General features: G+C 47.9%; 1 protein-coding gene and 1 long non-coding RNA gene across 2 annotated transcripts in view; one reads left to right on the top strand and one right to left on the bottom strand.

Moving 5' to 3' along the window:
• LOC120848335 (arginase-1-like) overlaps positions 1-17,739 on the top strand; it is a 130,198-nt gene that overhangs the window by 60,940 nt on the left and 51,519 nt on the right. The window lies entirely within an intron of this gene.
• LOC120848334 lies at positions 12,581-14,509 on the bottom strand. The gene is made up of 3 exons (XR_005717682.1): positions 14,478-14,509; positions 13,989-14,084; positions 12,581-12,613 (listed from the first exon to the last, which is right to left on the bottom strand). It is a non-coding gene; the product is annotated as an uncharacterized LOC120848334 (long non-coding RNA).

The raw sequence follows: 17,739 nt of genomic DNA, 5'->3' as shown, positions 1-17,739 counted from the left end.
GTGGTGGTCTTTGATGGAACATACCTGATGGAAGGTATGATTGTGATCACTGCTGAGCTGATAGGATAGCCTAACCAGATTGCAGCGTTGCCAGAGAAACTATTACATACTTTCGACTGCCATAGGATCACTGCAAGTTAGCTTCAAGGAGAGCAGCCAATAAAATGACAAGTAAAATGCAAAATCAAACCTGTTGTATCTTTACTAGGTCACAGAAAACGCCTGCCTTGAGCGATGCTCGATCTGAAAAGGTAAAACAAACAGCACTGTTAAAATAAATTAAGTTAAATCAAGTGGTAACTGCAATGGTGGAACTGACAAGTGGTGATTTGGAGCTCTTGTAGCAGGCAAAAGCTGGTTTTGGGGCAGCCATTTTCACTTTTGGAGCACACATTTTACCAATGTTATTGCGTCATTTCCAATGCACAGGTTCAAAAATGCTATAACAACTTGGAACCTAATGCCGGTGCTGAGGGTTTCTCAGCAATGGTGACAGCTGCTCATATTGAATTCGAACAAGGGAATTTCATCAGCAAGGGCAGCATTTATATAAAATCTCGCATTCCGAGATGGCCAACTTGGATGGCAATTAACCGGTTCACAAGCCGAGGTGGCCATCTTACATGGCTATGAAACGGTTCACAAGTCCTTAAAATGAATGTAATTCATGAGATCAAAAATCAGAAAAAGTATTTACCCGTCCTTATTTCTTTTTTTTTTTTACACTTGTGAAATTTGCGTTTTTCATTAAAAAAGGGACATTCGGTTACAAACAGGACCACATGTATCAAAGAAACGCCCTCGATGTCTGAACCTTTCGGGGCGACCGTATACACTTTAATTCACAAAACGTATGCGACTCCGTTGAAGCTAGAGAACAAGCATGCACACTACGACAGGCAGCCCTGGCTTCCACGGACGAAGGCGGGCAGCAGACGTATCTGAACTACGCTCGTGGATGCTTTTTGTCTGCGCTTTTCATGAAACAATAATGACGTGCGACACAGCGGCAAGGCCAAAAAGTTTGCTCTCTTTTACGGAGAAATTCTCTGGCACCTATGCTGCCGGAAAGGTCATCCGTAATTCTAGTAACGGAAAAATCCTTCTAAACACGTACACAATCCGTAAATAAAAGGATTCCGCAAAACAGATTACGGAAAGTGCTCTACTATCCGTAACGCTATTCAAGAGCTGTCCGTAAAACGACGGACTGGAATATGCATTCCGTAAAACCTATTACAGAAATCGCTCTAGTATCAGTAAAAGTGTTTAAACGTTGTCGGTAAAAGGGCAAACAGAGTAGGCTTTCCGTAACTTATATTACGGAAAGCACTCTTGAGAATTATATAATTTTTTTTTTCTGATATGTTTTTGGACACCTTTTCCATATCAGAACTTATTATTTCATATCAGTTTCCTATGCCGCATATCAGTTACTAGGCTAGGTGGCGCTAGGTACCGCCCAATTCATGTGCTGCAAAAATATATTTATTTACTCACGCCACCATGTATATACATTACGCATACTACTAGCATCAGTTGAACAAATACATTGAGTGCATACACATACACGGCACAACAAACATGAATAAAACAGCACACCCAATAACTACGTCGGAGCTCTGCGTTTCCGCCTTTTATACGGGTCGTTTTGTAAGTACGGAGTTTTTCGGTGACCAGCTACGCAATAAATAATATTTTCGGCGTGTTGGATTTTTTTCAGTAATGTCGTACCTCTGAGAGTATTTAGAACGGCTCAGGGGACGAATCTCTTAATAAAAAGTAAACGCTCATGCCGTAATTATTTCAAAGCCAGTAAATCAAGCCGCTCCACTGCGGTTCCAAGCCACGTGTTTGCTTTCCCGCGCGGCACGTCGTATGCTGAAAAAAATTATATGAATTTATTTCTTACATGTTTATTGGACACATTCATATCAGTTGGCATATGTTGCATATCAGTTCTTATATGTCGCATATAAGTGTTTCAGTATTTCATATCAGTTCTTATATCGCATATCAGTTTTTGGATATTTCATATCAGTTGGCATATGTCGCATATAAGTTCTTATATGTCGCATGTCAGTTTTGGGGTATTTCATATTAGTTCTTATATCGCATATCAGTTTTTGGATATTTCATATCAGTTTCATATTGCCGCGCGCAGGGTCACGGACTTCTAGAACTTTCTCGTTTATTCTTGCTCCGGACTGCTTCTGTCGTTTATCCCTGCTTATGTTGTTCTAGAAAGTGCGTGTTCATTCTCGCCACGAGCGCGCTACGCTCGAACCTTCTCCGCCGAATCTTCGAGATAGTGCCTCATTCTAGATAAGACGCCGCTCGCGACCTTGTCGAGTCAGTCTCGCCCCAGCGCTCGATTCTGCTGACACGCCGACTTCGACGCCCGCGACGCTCTGCTGTTTTCTTCGCTTTCCTTCTTTGTTTTTGGCACAAGTTCGCCACATTAAACGTTTATTTATTCTTCTTTACTTCTTGTTTATTGGTCACCGCCCGTGACATTTTGGTGGAGGTGCGGGGTAACGCATGCCCCTGCCGCGTACCCCTCCAAGGGACCGCAGTGCAAGTCCGACGCCAAGCCCACGAAGAACCGACGAAGGCACTACCGAGATCCGGTTCAGTCGTCGCACCCAAGGCCTACACCCGGAATTCGGACTTCTGCCGCCCAGGACCAAGCAGCCAACGAAGCCGACGATGGCCAACCAGTCGCCGACCCCCGCCGCTCCTGCCGTCGTCTACCTGCCCGCCGCCCCCCGTACGCCGACTCCCTTCCACGGTGAGATCCATGAGGACGTCGAAGACTGGATCAAGCACTACGAGCGTGTGGCGCGGCACAACGGATGGACTGCGGAGCAGTGCCTCCAGAACCTCTACTTTTCGCTGGAGGGTACTGCGAGGTATTGGTTCGAGAATCACGAGGCTTCGCTTACGTCGTGGGACATCTGTGTGGCCGAGTTGCAGCGGACGTTCGCCACCCTACACCGACGGGAGAAGGCAGAAGATCTCCTCCGAATCCGAACGCAGGGCCCCGACGAAAGCGTCACAAGCTTCGTAGAAGATGTTCTCCGCCTGAGCGCCCGTGCCGACCCACGAGCCACAGACGACAAGAAGCTGCGGGTCCTCATGCGCGGGGTGAGAGACGATATCTTTGGAGGCCTCGTGCGCAACCCGCCGGGCACCGTCGAAGCCTTCGTCACCGAGGCGACAAACATCGAGCGCGCCCTCCAAGCGCGCGCTTCCCACTACCAGCGACATCCAAGTGTCGCTGCAACCGCGCTGCTTGGCGGCGTGAACGCTCCTGGTACGGACATTCGCGAAATTATCCGGGAGGTCGTCCAGGAGGAACTCCGCCAGTTGCTGCCAGCCGCAAGTCGACCAGCGACGCTCTCCATTGCCGAGGCTGTGCGCGAGGAAGTACAACGGGCGCTCCAACCAGAGGTTCCCGTCACCACGGTGGCACCGGAGGAACCGACGTTGAGCTACGCTGCCATAGCCCGACGACCGCCGCAAACTCCCCGCCAAGCCACGGCGCCGCCCCGAAGAGACGCCCCAACGCCGCAGTACCCGCGACGACAGGAAGATCAGGCGCATGTTCCCCCAGAGCGACCTGCGCCGAGGAAGACAGACGTCTGGAGGACGGCCGACCGACGCCCGCTGTGTTACCACTGCGGAGAAGCTGACCATGTGTACCGCCGATGCCCATACCGACGACTCGGTTTGCGCGGGTTCCACCCGAACGACCCGCGGCCACGTTATGGTGAACGCCCTCGGGAAATCGACGAGTACCTGCGACGACCTCAGTCCCCTGAGCCAGCGTCCCGCCGAGAGTTCCGGTCACCGTCGCCACGACGTCCAGCCTCGCCGATGCACCGACCCCGACGTGAAAGCCTGTCGCCCCTCGCTCCACGCCGGGGAAACTAGGCGCGGCAACCCCTGGAGGTGGAGTTGCCGAAGACGACCGACGCCAAGATCCTCCACGAACGTCGGAGGGCCCCCACTCGAACGCTACCAGAGACCGAAACGACGCCCCGGCAGCGGTGTCCAATAACCTAAACGTCGTCATTGACGGGCACGACGCATCAGCACTCGTGGACACCGGAGCAGACTACTCGGTCTTGAGTGGGAGGCTCTCCCGCCGCCTTCGAAAAGTCACCACGCCGTGGGATGGACCACAAATACGAACCGCCGGAGGGCACCTCATCACACCAGTCGGGAGATGCACTGCTCGCGTCGAGATCCACGGTGAGACGTGCCCTGTGAAGTTCGTCGTTCTGCAAGACTGTTCAAGGGACGTTATCCTCGGAATGGACTTTCTCTGCGAGTATGGCGCCGTCATCGACCTCGGGGCAAACCAGCTGACGCTGCGCAAGCCTGTTTTACCGCCGGCGGAGACCAACACGACGTCAACCGCGATCCGAGTTATCGCCGACCATGTGAACTTACCGCCGCGGTCGAGTGTTTTCGTCACCGTCATAACCGACGCAGCCATGCACGGTGAAGCTCTTCTGGAAGGCAGCGTCCAACTGCTCCTTGAAAAAGGAATTGGCGTCGCACGAGGCGTAACGGATCTCCAAGGACGTGCAACTGTTCTTGTGACAAACTTCCGAGAGGAGCCGCAGCACCTAACGAAGGGTACCACTGTGGGCCACATTGAGGAGCTTCATGCGCCAGCCGTGGTCACCGCAATCTCCGAAGAAACCTCATCGTCACAGCAGAACAGCACGCCGCCGCCGCCGATCGACATTGACCCCGAGCTCCCAGCTCCTAAGCGCCGGCAACTGGTTGATCTCCTCGCTGAATACCGTGACTGTTTTGCCACGTCGTCGAAGGTTCGCCAAACACCAATGGCGAAACATCGCGTTATTACCGACGACGACGCGCTCCCTGTCCGCCAGTCGCCGTATCGAGTCTCCTTAAAGGAAAGGAAGGTGATTCAGGATCAAGTCCAAGAAATGCTCGACGACGACATCATTCAACCCTCAAGAAGTCCATGGGCGTCCCCCGTCGTCCTTGTAAAGAAGAAGGACGGAACCCTGCGGTTCTGCGTGGACTATCGTCGACTGAACGCTGTGACGAAGAAGGACGTCTATCCGCTCCCCCGCATCGACGATACGTTAGACCGACTGCGCCACTCCCGATATTTTTCGTCGATGGATCTGAAGAGTGGCTACTGGCAGATTGAAGTCGACGAACGCGACCGGGAGAAAACTGCCTTCGTCACTCCCGACGGACTGTACGAATTCAAAGTGATGCCGTTCGGGCTCTGTACTGCGCCAGCCACCTTCCAGCGTGTCATGGACACCGTGCTGGCAGGTCTGAAATGGCAGAGCTGCCTCGTCTACCTCGACGACGTCGTGGTATTTTCACGAGATTTCGACGAGCACTTGAAACGACTTCGAGCCGTGCTTCAAGCCATCAAGACCGCCGGCCTGTCACTCAAGCCGACAAAGTGTCGATTCGCCTATGGTGAACTTAAGTTCCTTGGCCACGTCGTGAGCAACAAAGGTGTTCTACCGGACCCCGAGAAGACCCGCGCCGTAGCTGCATTTACGCCGCCGTCTGACAAGAAGGCCGTGAGAAGATTCCTCGGTCTTTGTGCCTACTACAGACGATTTGTTCGGGACTTCGCCAAGCTGTCCGCACCGCTGACGCACCTCACGAAGGACGCCGTAAAGTTCGAATGGACAGACGAACACCAGCGGTCATTCGATGAGCTGAAACGAAGACTCCAGACGCCTCCGATTCTTGGCCATTTCGACCAGTTCGCAGATACAGAGATCCACACGGACGCCAGTAACACCGGACTTGGCGCGGTGCTTGTTCAAAGACAGGACGGGGCAGAGCGAGTCATCGCATACGCGAGTCGGACGCTGTCTAAGGCGGAGAGGAACTACTCTACAACTGAAAAGGAGTGCCTCGCTGTTGTCTGGGCAATAACAAAGTTTCGCCCTTATCTGTATGGAAGTCCTTTTCGCGTGGTCACGGACCACCACTCGCTCTGCTGGCTCGCGAATCTGAAAGACCCCTCCGGACGCCTCGCCTGGTGGAGCCTACGACTGCAGGAGTTCGACCTGACTGTTGTGTACAAGTCCGGCCGGAAGCACAATGACGCCGACTGCCTGTCAAGAGCTCCTGTCGAGGCCGGACCTGAGTGTATCGAAGACGACGACGATGAGTGTTTCCTCGGCGCTTTGGACGTCAGCGACATGGCAGCACTCCAACGGGACGACCCTGAACTGCGAGCGCTCATCGAGCACTTAGAGGGACAAGCGAGTTCGGTTCCCCGTGCTTTCTTAAGAATCCTGCATACATTCTCCATGCGGCAAGGGGTGCTGTACAAGGAGAATTTCGTCAACAACAACAGAGCATGGCTGTTGGTTGTTCCTGCCAGCCTTCGAGACGAAATATTCCAAGGATGCCATGACGACCCAACGGCTGGACACCTTGGCTACAGCAGGACGCTCGCCAGGATTCGAGAAAAGTACTACTGGCCGAGGCTACCGAAGACCGTTCACCTATACGTTCGATCATGCCACGAGTGTCAGCGACGCAAGAAACCGCCAACGAAGCCGTCAGGACTTCTGCATCCGATTTCTCCCCCGTCTATACCCTTCCAGCAGATCGGAATGGATTTACTTGGCCCTTTCCCGCCGTCAACATCGGGAAACCGCTGGACTATCGTCGCCACCGATTATCTCACACGGTACGCCGAGACGAAAGCCCTTCCAGCAGGCACGGCTGTTGAAGTCGCCAAGTTTTTCATCGAGTCCATTGTCCTCCGGCACGGCGCCCCTGAAGTCCTCATCACAGACCGTGGATCTTCGTTCATGGCCCAGCTGACGCAAGAGATCCTTCGTCTCAGTGGCACCGGCCATCGTCGAACCACTGCATACCACCCGCAGACCAACGGGCTGACCGAGCGACTCAACAAGACAATCGCCGATATGATCTCTATGTACGTCGACGTAGAGCACAAGACGTGGGACGAGGTGTTGCCCTACGTCACGTTCGCCTACAACACGGCCGTGCAAGAGACCACCGGGGTGACACCCTTTCAACTGGTTCATGGTCGCAAAGTAACGACAATGCTGGACGCGATGTTACCCCACGAACCGGCTGTTGACGGAAGCGACGACGCCCAGGTGGTTGCCCAACGGGCAGAAGAGGTCCGCCAGCTCGCCAGACACCGTATTCAAGACCAGCAACGCGTCGACGCCGGCCGCTACAACCTTCGTCGTAGGGACGTTCACTTCCAGCCCGGAGACAGGGTGTGGGTGTGGACGCCCATCCGTCGCCGCGGTCTCAGCGAGAAGCTTTTGAAACGCTATTTTGGGCCCTACAAGATCATCCGACGGCTCGGCGATCTGAACTACGAAGTCCTTCCCGACGGAACGTGCCCATCTGCAAGACGTCAGCCGCGACCCGAGGTGGTGCACGTCGTCCGGCTGAAGCCGTATTACGAACGATAGAACTTTCTACTCTTGTCGACGAGTGAACTGTGAACTCTGTGAACTGTGAACTGTGGCTCGCGATTCTGCTGCCGTTTTGCTTTGGATTTGTTTTTGTTTTTTGTGTTTTTCGTTTTGTGCTGCATCGGGACGATGCGCTTTTAAAGGGGGGGATAATGCCGCGCGCAGGGTCACGGACTTCTAGAACTTTCTCGTTTATTCTTGCTCCGGACTGCTTCTGTCGTTTATCCCTGCTTATGTTGTTCTAGAAAGTGCGTGTTCATTCTCGCCACGAGCGCGCTACGCTCGAACCTTCTCCGCCGAATCTTCGAGATAGTGCCTCATTCTAGATAAGACGCCGCTCGCGACCTTGTCGAGTCAGTCTCGCCCCAGCGCTCGATTCTGCTGACACGCCGACTTCGACGCCCGCGACGCTCTGCTGTTTTCTTCGCTTTCCTTCTTTGTTTTTAGCACAAGTTCGCCACATTAAACGTTTATTTATTCCTCTTTACTTCTTGTTTATTGGTCACCGCCCGTGACAATATGTCGCATATCAGTTTTTGCATATTTCATATCAATTCTTATTTAGATTCATATACTTTTTTTCAGTAGGGTAATCCTATGCGGAGCACAAGTTTGTCTGTTTCTTTCACAGGGGTTGCGGTAATGTCAGAAGGCAAAACTCTTATTGGCCGATTGAACAAAAAAAAATAGCGGGTAGACCTCATGGTGTCTGGCATTGTGGTCTACCCCCTATACCTTCCAATCAAAGCCAATGAGAGCTCGTCACAGTTCTGACATCACGTAATGTCTGCGCAAGAAGCAGACGACTTGCTCTCCACATAGGGCGGTGTCAATAGAAAGGTGGGCTGTAAAATGAGCTAGAAGAATCAATGCCTTCAATTAGCAAGCTGAACTTATTAAAGGTTTTATTTTTTGACACAGATTCCCATGAAAACTTTTAAGGTGCAACTCTCATTCTCTGAAAAATAGAACTACATTATTTAAATTTGACAATAGGCAACAATGTATACAACTGAGTCGTGTTGAGTGCTCTTGTCGAGAGCTGCCACAACCTGTTGTGGAAAGCAGGCAACACAGCTGAGCATTGCATCTGCAGCAAGTTTTCTCAATGTCAGTTGTCTTTTCTTCTGTCAGTTCTGGCCTTCAGACCAATGTGGAGAATTATAGAAGATAGTGGGATTACAAAACATCTGCAGTCTGACTGACCATCGCAGTCATTGCATTTCTAAACAGCGATATAAAGCACCTTCTCGACAACACCAAACGTCACTATCATTCATCTGCGTCGGCACTCATTCTTGAAAATATAGAGAATGCTGTTTTCACATTCCACAGAGACGGAGCTATGCCTTGAGATGTCACAATAGTGTCCACTGCTAAAATAGACATTTGGTAAGAATATGAGCTCAATGCTTGTAGGTGCAGATTTCTCCAGTTCATTTTACAGCCAGTCCCTTAGTGATGCTGCCCTATACGTAATGTTCATTATGACGCTGATACAACCAGGTTTTCTATAAAAAATAAGTTACAGAATTTTTAATTAGAAAAGGATCTCTTTAAGCAAATATTGAGTACTCTTTCCTATGCTGCTTGCAGCAATCATACAATGTCACCCTATTGAAAAAACCAGCTTAAGCTGGTCCCAGCTTCAAGCTGGGTTATTGCCCCAGCATGCCCAGCTTGGCATGCTGGTCATGCTGGTTGATCTGGTCATACTGGTCATGATGGTTGATCTGGTCCCAGCTTCAAGCTGGGTTATTGCCCCAGCATGCCCAGTTTGGCATGCTGGTCATGCTGTTAAACTGGTCATGCTGGTGAACTTCCCAACCAGTTTAACCTGTTTAAATTAATACACAGAATAAAAAAGCCAAGCTCGTCAGAAAAGCCAACTCGGCATCCAATTTATTATTTTCGTACTTGCGGCAGCCTCACATGAACTCAAATGCTACACATCCTCGGCGCTGACACAGTACTAACCGACGCACAGATTCTCGGTGCAAATTGTCTACAATGTTAATAAAACCAGATTGCTTATCTCTCAACACGAAAAAAATACTAGACACAGGCCAAAAACAGGCAATAGCAGACGAAAATACTACACGGACGAGAGAAGCGAACCTGGGTCCCGCCAGCGATGGGGGCGAAGCGGCAACTTGCGTGGTCGGCAGAGGCGAGGAAATCCGTGTGGCTTGGATGGCATTGGCGATACTCCTCGGCACCGCCGTCATTCTTGGGCACACACACGTTCGAAGACACGAAGCGACGCCGCAGTCGGGACGTCTGACATCTTCCCGCACTGAACGGACTGCCGCTCGCTGTCTTCTCAAAACCCGCTTCGCTTGCACCGTCGTTCAACTAGTCTCCAAACAACGCGCACACAGCCGTCCCTTCGATCTGCCCTCTGCCCAAGCTATCCAAACGCGTCTTCGATTCTCCGTTTCTACCACTCTCTCTCTCTCTCTCTCTTTTCTCGCACACAAAGGTAGCTTGCAGCGCGCCTGACGCGCCCGGTGGTCTACCAAAAACGAGAGGACAAAGAACAGGACGTGGCCTCGTTCCAGCAGCCGACCTTGTCGCGCGCGCTCCCAGCAATGCCAGTTCGGCTATCTCTAGCCGACCTTGGCGTGCGCGCTCCCAGCATGACCAGCTTGACCACCACGATTATTATTTCGACCAGATTCACCAGCTTGTCTCCCAGCATGACCAGCTCGTCTCCCAGCTTGACCACATTGGCTCCATGGAAAACCAGTTTGACCAGTTAAGACCAGACTGGCTCCCAGCTACACCAGATTGAATCTAAAACCAGATTCGAGTGAGACCATGCTGGTTTTTACTTAGACCAGACTGACCAGCTTAAATTCCAGCTTGCCCAGCTTAAACCAGCTTGATTGCCAGCTAAACCAGTTTAATTACCACATTGACCAGTTTGACCACCTTGATTACCAGCTTGACCACCTTAATTACCAGCTTGACCAGTTTGATTTTCATGCTGGTTTTTCCAATAGGGCACCTGAATAATTAATGAGAAAATAAGCAAAGTACCTTCGAACACTTTATTTGGGTCCTTGAAGAGCCAAAGTAGAGCCCCCCGTGGTGTTTTGCCTTTGTTTTCAGATGCTGCATGTAACATGATGTGCAAAAGAGAAAACAGAGAAAAATTTTTTAAATATCTATATCAGATCAACAAGATGGGCAAATTGAGCTTGTGCATAAAACACAGCCCCCCTCAGCCCATTTAATTATTAGCCATGAATCTTATACGAAAGTCAAATGGACATTGCCTCTAATTGTTCATCTGTGATCCGATATCTAAAACCAATGTTTGACTTGAGGGTCTTGTTCTCCTGTTCCTTAGTCAAAACCGATACACTCCAAGCCTAAATTCGTTCGAAACTTAGAAAAAAATGCAAGGCCGGAATTGCAATAGTGATTTGGTTTATAATGTGAAGCATTTCTTGAGAACTGATGAACCTACCGGAAAACTCGATTCAGTCTGAGTAATGCTTTATTTCTAAGGTTCATGAGATGTTGCAGAAGAGTCTATGTAAAACTGGCTAAGCTCATATCCCAGACTTTCATAAGTTTGGGCAGCCACTCAAAATCTCCCATTAGAACGAAGGGCTAGTTGCACTCCTTCTCGTTGTCGAATCAGGTGGTCAGCCTCGAGTGCTTAGAGTGTGTGAACATAGAAACTTGATTTTCTCTTTAGATATCCCTGAAGGTTTTCACAGAACTGAGCGGGTGAAAGAGTGCATGTGTACTAAAACTGCTATCAAAAACTGGGGACTAAGCAGTAGCTTAGTCCCCAGTCCCCAATCTTACAATTTGGGAACTTCATCCTACCCACGTTTGAGCACACCTGTGCACACGCTTTTGAGTTGAGCGAGTGGTAAAAATGTACAGAGTATTTATATATGGCATGCAAGTCTGCATGCTCCACACTTTGTGCACCTGATTACCCCCAAAATGTGATCTAGCCATTCTCTTTACCCCAAGTGCCTACCACTCAAGGAGCTTGCTTGGCCACCTCGTCAGCGCATTCTGACTGAGCATTTTTTCTGTTGCCCATTGAAAGGCGGACCCTTCTTCATAATTTTCTCTAAGGGACTATTCCGATGTGTGCGAACGATGCATTTTGGTGTACCTGCATGCCATATACTCCAATATACAAGTTGGTTTTGGAGCTGACAAAGGCATAGGGTCAGATGCACAATTTTAAAAAGCTTTCTCTCTGCGTGAGCACTCATACAAACCAAGCTCTCATCATGTGCCTCTGCCGTTGCCTGTGCTAGAGTCAAATCGGTAACACGAACCATCCAACAGACCAACCGACTGGTGAAAAGTGACAGAAAGGTTCGCCCATAAATACTGTCGAATTTAAAGTGAAAACAGGACAAGCTGAGACAAGCAACCGATTAAAAAAAAGGTACCATGAAACTTTCATTACAACAGTTATTTTATATCTAGAAGAAATAAATACGTGAAGCCAACCGCATAAAATTAATTTATAGAGACCATAATCGGGTCTGCACAGATGAAGAGGAAAAAGTCAATCTTTTGGAAGACCTTCTTAATAACTGTGGCCTTTGATCTAGTGAAGCTGTACAAGTTAGGGTAAAATAAATGTAAGACACAGATTTTTCTCTATACATTGTGGACAAATAGACATCCGACTATGACTGTGGAGGGGAGGGGGACACAGGCAGCAGCTGCATCTTTCTTCTGCGTGCACCTCGACCAAGTCGTATTAATTTGGGTTGCGGGGACCTGCACCTGCATGTCTCGGCACATAAATCCGCCGAGCACAGCGATTTCTGTGCCAAGACATGAAGGCCACTAGACATTCTTAAAAGAATTGGGCGGCTAGCAGGACTAGTGGGCAGCGAAACCACTGCCACCCGCCGTGGGAAGAACCCTGGTTAGATGTGATCAATATTGTCCAAATAGCTTTCAGAAGGGTGCTGTCAGTCACATCCAGTTTGCTTTTCTCTCAGACATGCTAGATTTTAAAAAACTGAACTATTTACTTGCCAGCAAAAATCATGTGCAGCCAACTCCCCAAAATGACTTTTTCAGAGACCAATCGTCAAAAACTGCTCCACGTTGTACAATTCCAAATGTAGTTCCTGAAAAAAAAAAGACAAACACGAATGGCTATCTATACAAATGAGAGTTGCTTAAATCGTAGCTGGCTATAACTATCCAAGGTAATCCTGCAGTACAATGGCCACAGGAGACTGCCAGAAATCAGCTGACTTCTGCTCCAAAAAATTCTTACAAACCAGACTTAAGAACCATGCAGTTCCCTTTACTTAAAGGTTACCTTATAATGTGTTAGAATATATAAAAAAACATACTTCAAATCTTAGAGCAAGACCTTGTAGGCATCGACATAAACTAAGCAAAAAAATGATGCAATTAGAGGACCCTTACAATATTTGTTGCCTTGGGCAAGATACTTTACATAAAACGGCTACCGAATTAAGCTAGTTAAAAAAAGTAACATATAACAGTTACTCCTAAGAGGTAATTCCAATATCTTACTTTACTTTTTTTATTAAACAAATAAACAAGAAAATGTAGGAACCGGCTATGCTCAGGTTTATGGCATGAAGTGCCTGTATCAGTGTTATTACATCTTATACTAAAGCAGCAGTTGCGTTTCTAAATTTTCGTCCAAAAGTTTTACTTTACTGAAGGCAAGCAGATCCATTTCCATCGCTGAACAAGCTTTCAACTGGCACACTCAGTGGAATTGCTTGCACGCACAAGGATTTGTTCCTGGTTAAAACCTTAACGATACAAAAAGCCATTACCTCTGAGGTTACCTTTCTCCACCACTGCGTTTCACTTACGCACAACTTTTGGAGGGAGTTGAAAAAAAAATATTCTCCTTGTTTATCTGTTGTCAGTGTTTTCTCTGCATTGCCAGCTGCGCTTTGTCATTGGCACTAGTCATCCATCATTTGAAATGCGTAATCTTTTTGGTCATTGTCTATCCATGACAATCTAGATATAAGGTATGCATCAGATCATGCTCCTCAATGTAACGGTAATTAGAAAGATTAGAAAATTAACTACAAAAGAACATTGCAACTTTTTTATTCAGAAAAGAATAACGTGATACAGAACTTACTTCCCACAAACTTAGCGTGTGACAGTTAGTGTTACCAAGAAAACAATTGTTACGTTAATATGTTGCTTGCAACGTGTCACTACTTAATACTACCTGCGATTCAAACGTGGCAAGTTAATCGGCTACAAAAAGCCAGCAGCAGGTGACCTAGTATGTTTGAATTTAGCTATAGTAACTAGATTCAAATGAATTTAGCATATTAGGTTTGAATCTAGCTATAGTGTATAGTAACACCAGTTGGGGTCAAAACAATGTTGCATGCGACAGACACTACTAAAAAACTTGTCGGAAGTGACACCAGCTGGATCAGCGTTGGCTCCCTCTCAGAGTCATGCTCGATCTTTAATAACTCACTTTTTACTTACCATGAAAATACACCAGCAAAGTTGACTCCGTAACTCGACTTGTCCAAATAGCTAAATCATCAAACGTTGCTCGACGTTTCGAGATGCTAACCGTATCTTCTGAAAAACAAGACATACACAAGACTGTCAGAATGCCAGTTAAAGCAAGTGAGAATAGCTTAAATCGCAGTTGGCACTGGACATGCAAAGTAACTCTGCAGTGCAAGCAGGGCTGCAGGAGGCTGCAAGAGATTAGCAACCTTGTGCCCTGAAAAACCTCTACAAAACAAGAATGAACCATGCAGTTCCATTTTGAAGGTAACTCATAATCTGCTAAAATATGCATTAGAAAAAGGCTTGATACATGTTTAAACTGGGGCTTTAGGGGCGACATGTTAGATGTGGCTGATATTGCTACAACAGTTGTTGAAAAAGTGACATCAGCGACATCAGCGTTGCCTCCCCCTCAGGGACATGCTCAATCAGTAAGAACTCAAACTCGTGACTTACCACAAAAAAAACAAAAGCGAAGTTGACTCCGTAATTCAACTGGTTCAAATGGTTAAATCATCAAACATTGCTCGACGTCTTGAGGTGCACACTGTATTTTCTGAAAAACAAGACACAAGATTGTCTGACTGTCAATTTAATCAAGTTAGAGCAGCTTAAATAGCAGTTGGCACTGGACATGCTAAGTAATCATGCAGTGCAAGCATGGCTGCAGGTGACTACCAGACCGGCCGACTTGTGCTTTGAAAAACATCTATGAAACAAAAAGAAAGAACCATGAGGCTTCACTTACTTCAAAGCTTAAAAGTTAGTATTTAGGGGGGGGGGGGGGGTGCAACGATTTCCGGACTTCGGTCAAAGATTTCTGGAAGTTGCTCTCAGACACTTTTGAAGTAAAGAACAGGAAACCGATTTCACCTGCGCGTCATAGTTGTTCCATAAAAAAAAGATAACTATTGGCATTTCGAGGACCCCTCAACTCACTCCCAGTCTTCAGGGTCACACCTTGTCGCACTCCTAGTGACGTAATTCGGAGTGCCGTGTAGGTTCCCGTGTGCTATCTCGGAGGACGCTTCCTCTCCCTCTCTCTGCTGACATTAGCGGGCGTTATGCTGCAGCTTGGAGCCGAGCGAGGTCACGTAATCTTCTAGCCGTAGTTCCTTCGGCTGCCACTTGCGGCTGCAGGTTGGGGAAGAAGCTTGGCCTTTGTTTTGCGATTATGCAGCGGAATCGCAACATTCTTAATGAAGCAGATGTTTTCTCTATCCTCCGGGACACGATAAACAACCTAAAAATGACGAGATGCAAATTCTCTTAATCATAAAATCGTTGCACCCCCCTCTAATAATAATACATTTAAATATCAAACGAATAATTATTTTGTGCGAGAGCAAGGCGCAAAAAAGTTGCAAGGAGATCATATGAAAACTGGCAGGATGCCGGTTGCTGTAATTAAACAGACGCAGACTCCTGATAACACGGGATATGAATACCATATCATGTCGGCCACATCTGCCTTGACCTGTAGCACTCGCACTGCGTGCATGAATCACCGGTTCACAGCAGCGTATCGTAGCAAATCACGTACTGGCTCTGGGGGCTCAAACGTTTTACAGATCAACCATCTTTGGTTACAATTACAGTATGACTTCCTGTTTTAAATAAACGAGTTGAAATAAGATTTATTTGCATACAGTTCCCAGACTTCTGTGTGGGCTTTTGTGAGTCGTTTCAGTTGCTCTTTTAGGATGGTGTGTCCGGGAGCATTCTCAGATTGAAAATTCGTACAACTGCCGAACCGTCCTATATGATGAAAGTATAAACAAAATATGACATCATTCGCTTCGATATTTGAAAGTTTTGAATACTCACAAAACCCTTTGCTACACTTCTCAAAAGGTTGGCATAGCCACATTAGAGTTGTCTTCCTCTTAGGTACATGCTAGATGTGTAGAAATTCAAATTTGCACTTACCATAAAAAAACAAACAGGTTCAAGTTATGTGGCGACTTCATTTGAAGCCCTTCAGCAGCGCTAAAATCTTGCGACGGGCCGTCGTTCGCTTCACTGCTCCCATTCTCTTCAACGCTTTCTCCAGGTTGATTTGGAAGATTGGTCTAGGAGGATACATTGCATCATCTAACATTAATGCCATGCCTGCTTTATGCATACTCAGCCTGGTGAAGGTGAAGCCATTTATTTTCTACTATCAGGTCAGACTATGGTAGTGTTGGAACATGTTAAACCTGAAAAACTGCTGAACAAGTACACATTCTATAGACTGACACCCTGTTTATAAATAAGCCCGCCTTTGCCCACACCAGGTGTGAGCACTGTGCGTGCGCAAAAACCAAATTCGCGTAAAGTGAAGCGTTTGCGCTGTGCCGCCGACAGCGCCACCGCAGCTGCGTGACGTCAGTGCCGCGTGCTGGTCTATACAAGAGAACCATGCTTCCCTGCCTTGAAAGTTCCAGCCTAATGAAAACCAGTGTTCCCACGTTATCAATTCATTATAAATATGCAGCATCGTAATTCTTTGTGAAATTAGTACAGCTCAAATGTTTGTGCGAGTTGTGAAAAAGGGCGCTACGGCACGATAAATGAAGGGGTAATATAGATTATGTCATTCTATGACATATCCTGTGGACTTGACGCATTTCAAGATTTTCTCACCGTTGCATAAACTCGAAAGTGGCCAAGGCTTCCTTTGGATAGGTAAATTAAACGCGTAAAAAGCCCTAAACAAGACACATACCACCTTCAAGAATGGCATAGGCTCTTCAAATATTGGCTGACGCTCAGTGACAAGGAAGCAATTTTAGTTGAAGACGCCTCCTGAAAAAAATATCAGCTTGCATCTCAGACAATTTAAAAATGCAGGAATGGTGGCTATGTTCCTTACAGTCTGACTGAGGAGCCAAGATTAATGCATACATTTTTGCAGTCCGTGGAACAGTGGTATTACGTGCCTTCCTGAGTGGCGCCGTGCAAGTATTGAGCGGAGGTATATTGCTTTAATATACACATAGAATATTATGAGCATAAAAATGATTATAAATACGATGGTCTTAGACCATGTTGTTGGGGGGAATAACCGTACGGTGACACAAGTGCGTTCTGTGAAATGAGAAATTCATCGGCTGCATTATGACTGCTAACCAACCATTGAACGTGCAAAACGCAGTGGAGATACACCGATGGCAATCAGTTCATCGAACGACGTTTCCTCGACAGATCGTTTCATCGGCAGCTCAAAAAAAAACTTTTTTTTTTCAGGGGGGCGGGGGGGGGGGGGGGGGGGTTAAGTTGCATGAGACTGTCGCCGGGAAGCGACCTGTACGGGTCGGTTAGGTGGGTTAACATTTTTGTGACGAGCAGCGGCAGACTGTCGCCGCGAAGTGGTGTGAAAGCAGGCGGGGGTGTGGGTTTACGCGCACTTCAGTGATACACGAGTGTCGAAACGTCCCTGCAGCATGAAATTCGCGTAACGAGTGTCGATGAAACGTTCGTGTCGACGAAACGTGTCCATGAAAAGTTGTCCACGAAACATTCTGCCGCGAAACGAATTTCGACGAAACGATAGGTACCCCTCGGCGAAATGAGAAGGCTACAGGGCGCTCGAACAACGATGCGAAACTCGTAAAGCGCACTTACGCACTCAGACGATGCGTTCTCACGTGCTTTACTGCAACACTCTTGCCAGCCAGCACGCGCGAATAGCCTCCCAATCGCTACAAACGACGAACCGCGCGTCCCAGCGAGC

Source organism: Ixodes scapularis, unplaced genomic scaffold, assembly GCF_016920785.2.
Source record: "Ixodes scapularis isolate PalLabHiFi unplaced genomic scaffold, ASM1692078v2 PGA_scaffold7__128_contigs__length_106722199, whole genome shotgun sequence".
NCBI classification, from domain to species: Eukaryota; Metazoa; Arthropoda; class Arachnida; order Ixodida; family Ixodidae; genus Ixodes; species Ixodes scapularis.
The sequence above is the reverse complement of the archived record's forward strand: the minus strand, read 5'-3'. Positions and strand labels throughout refer to the sequence as shown.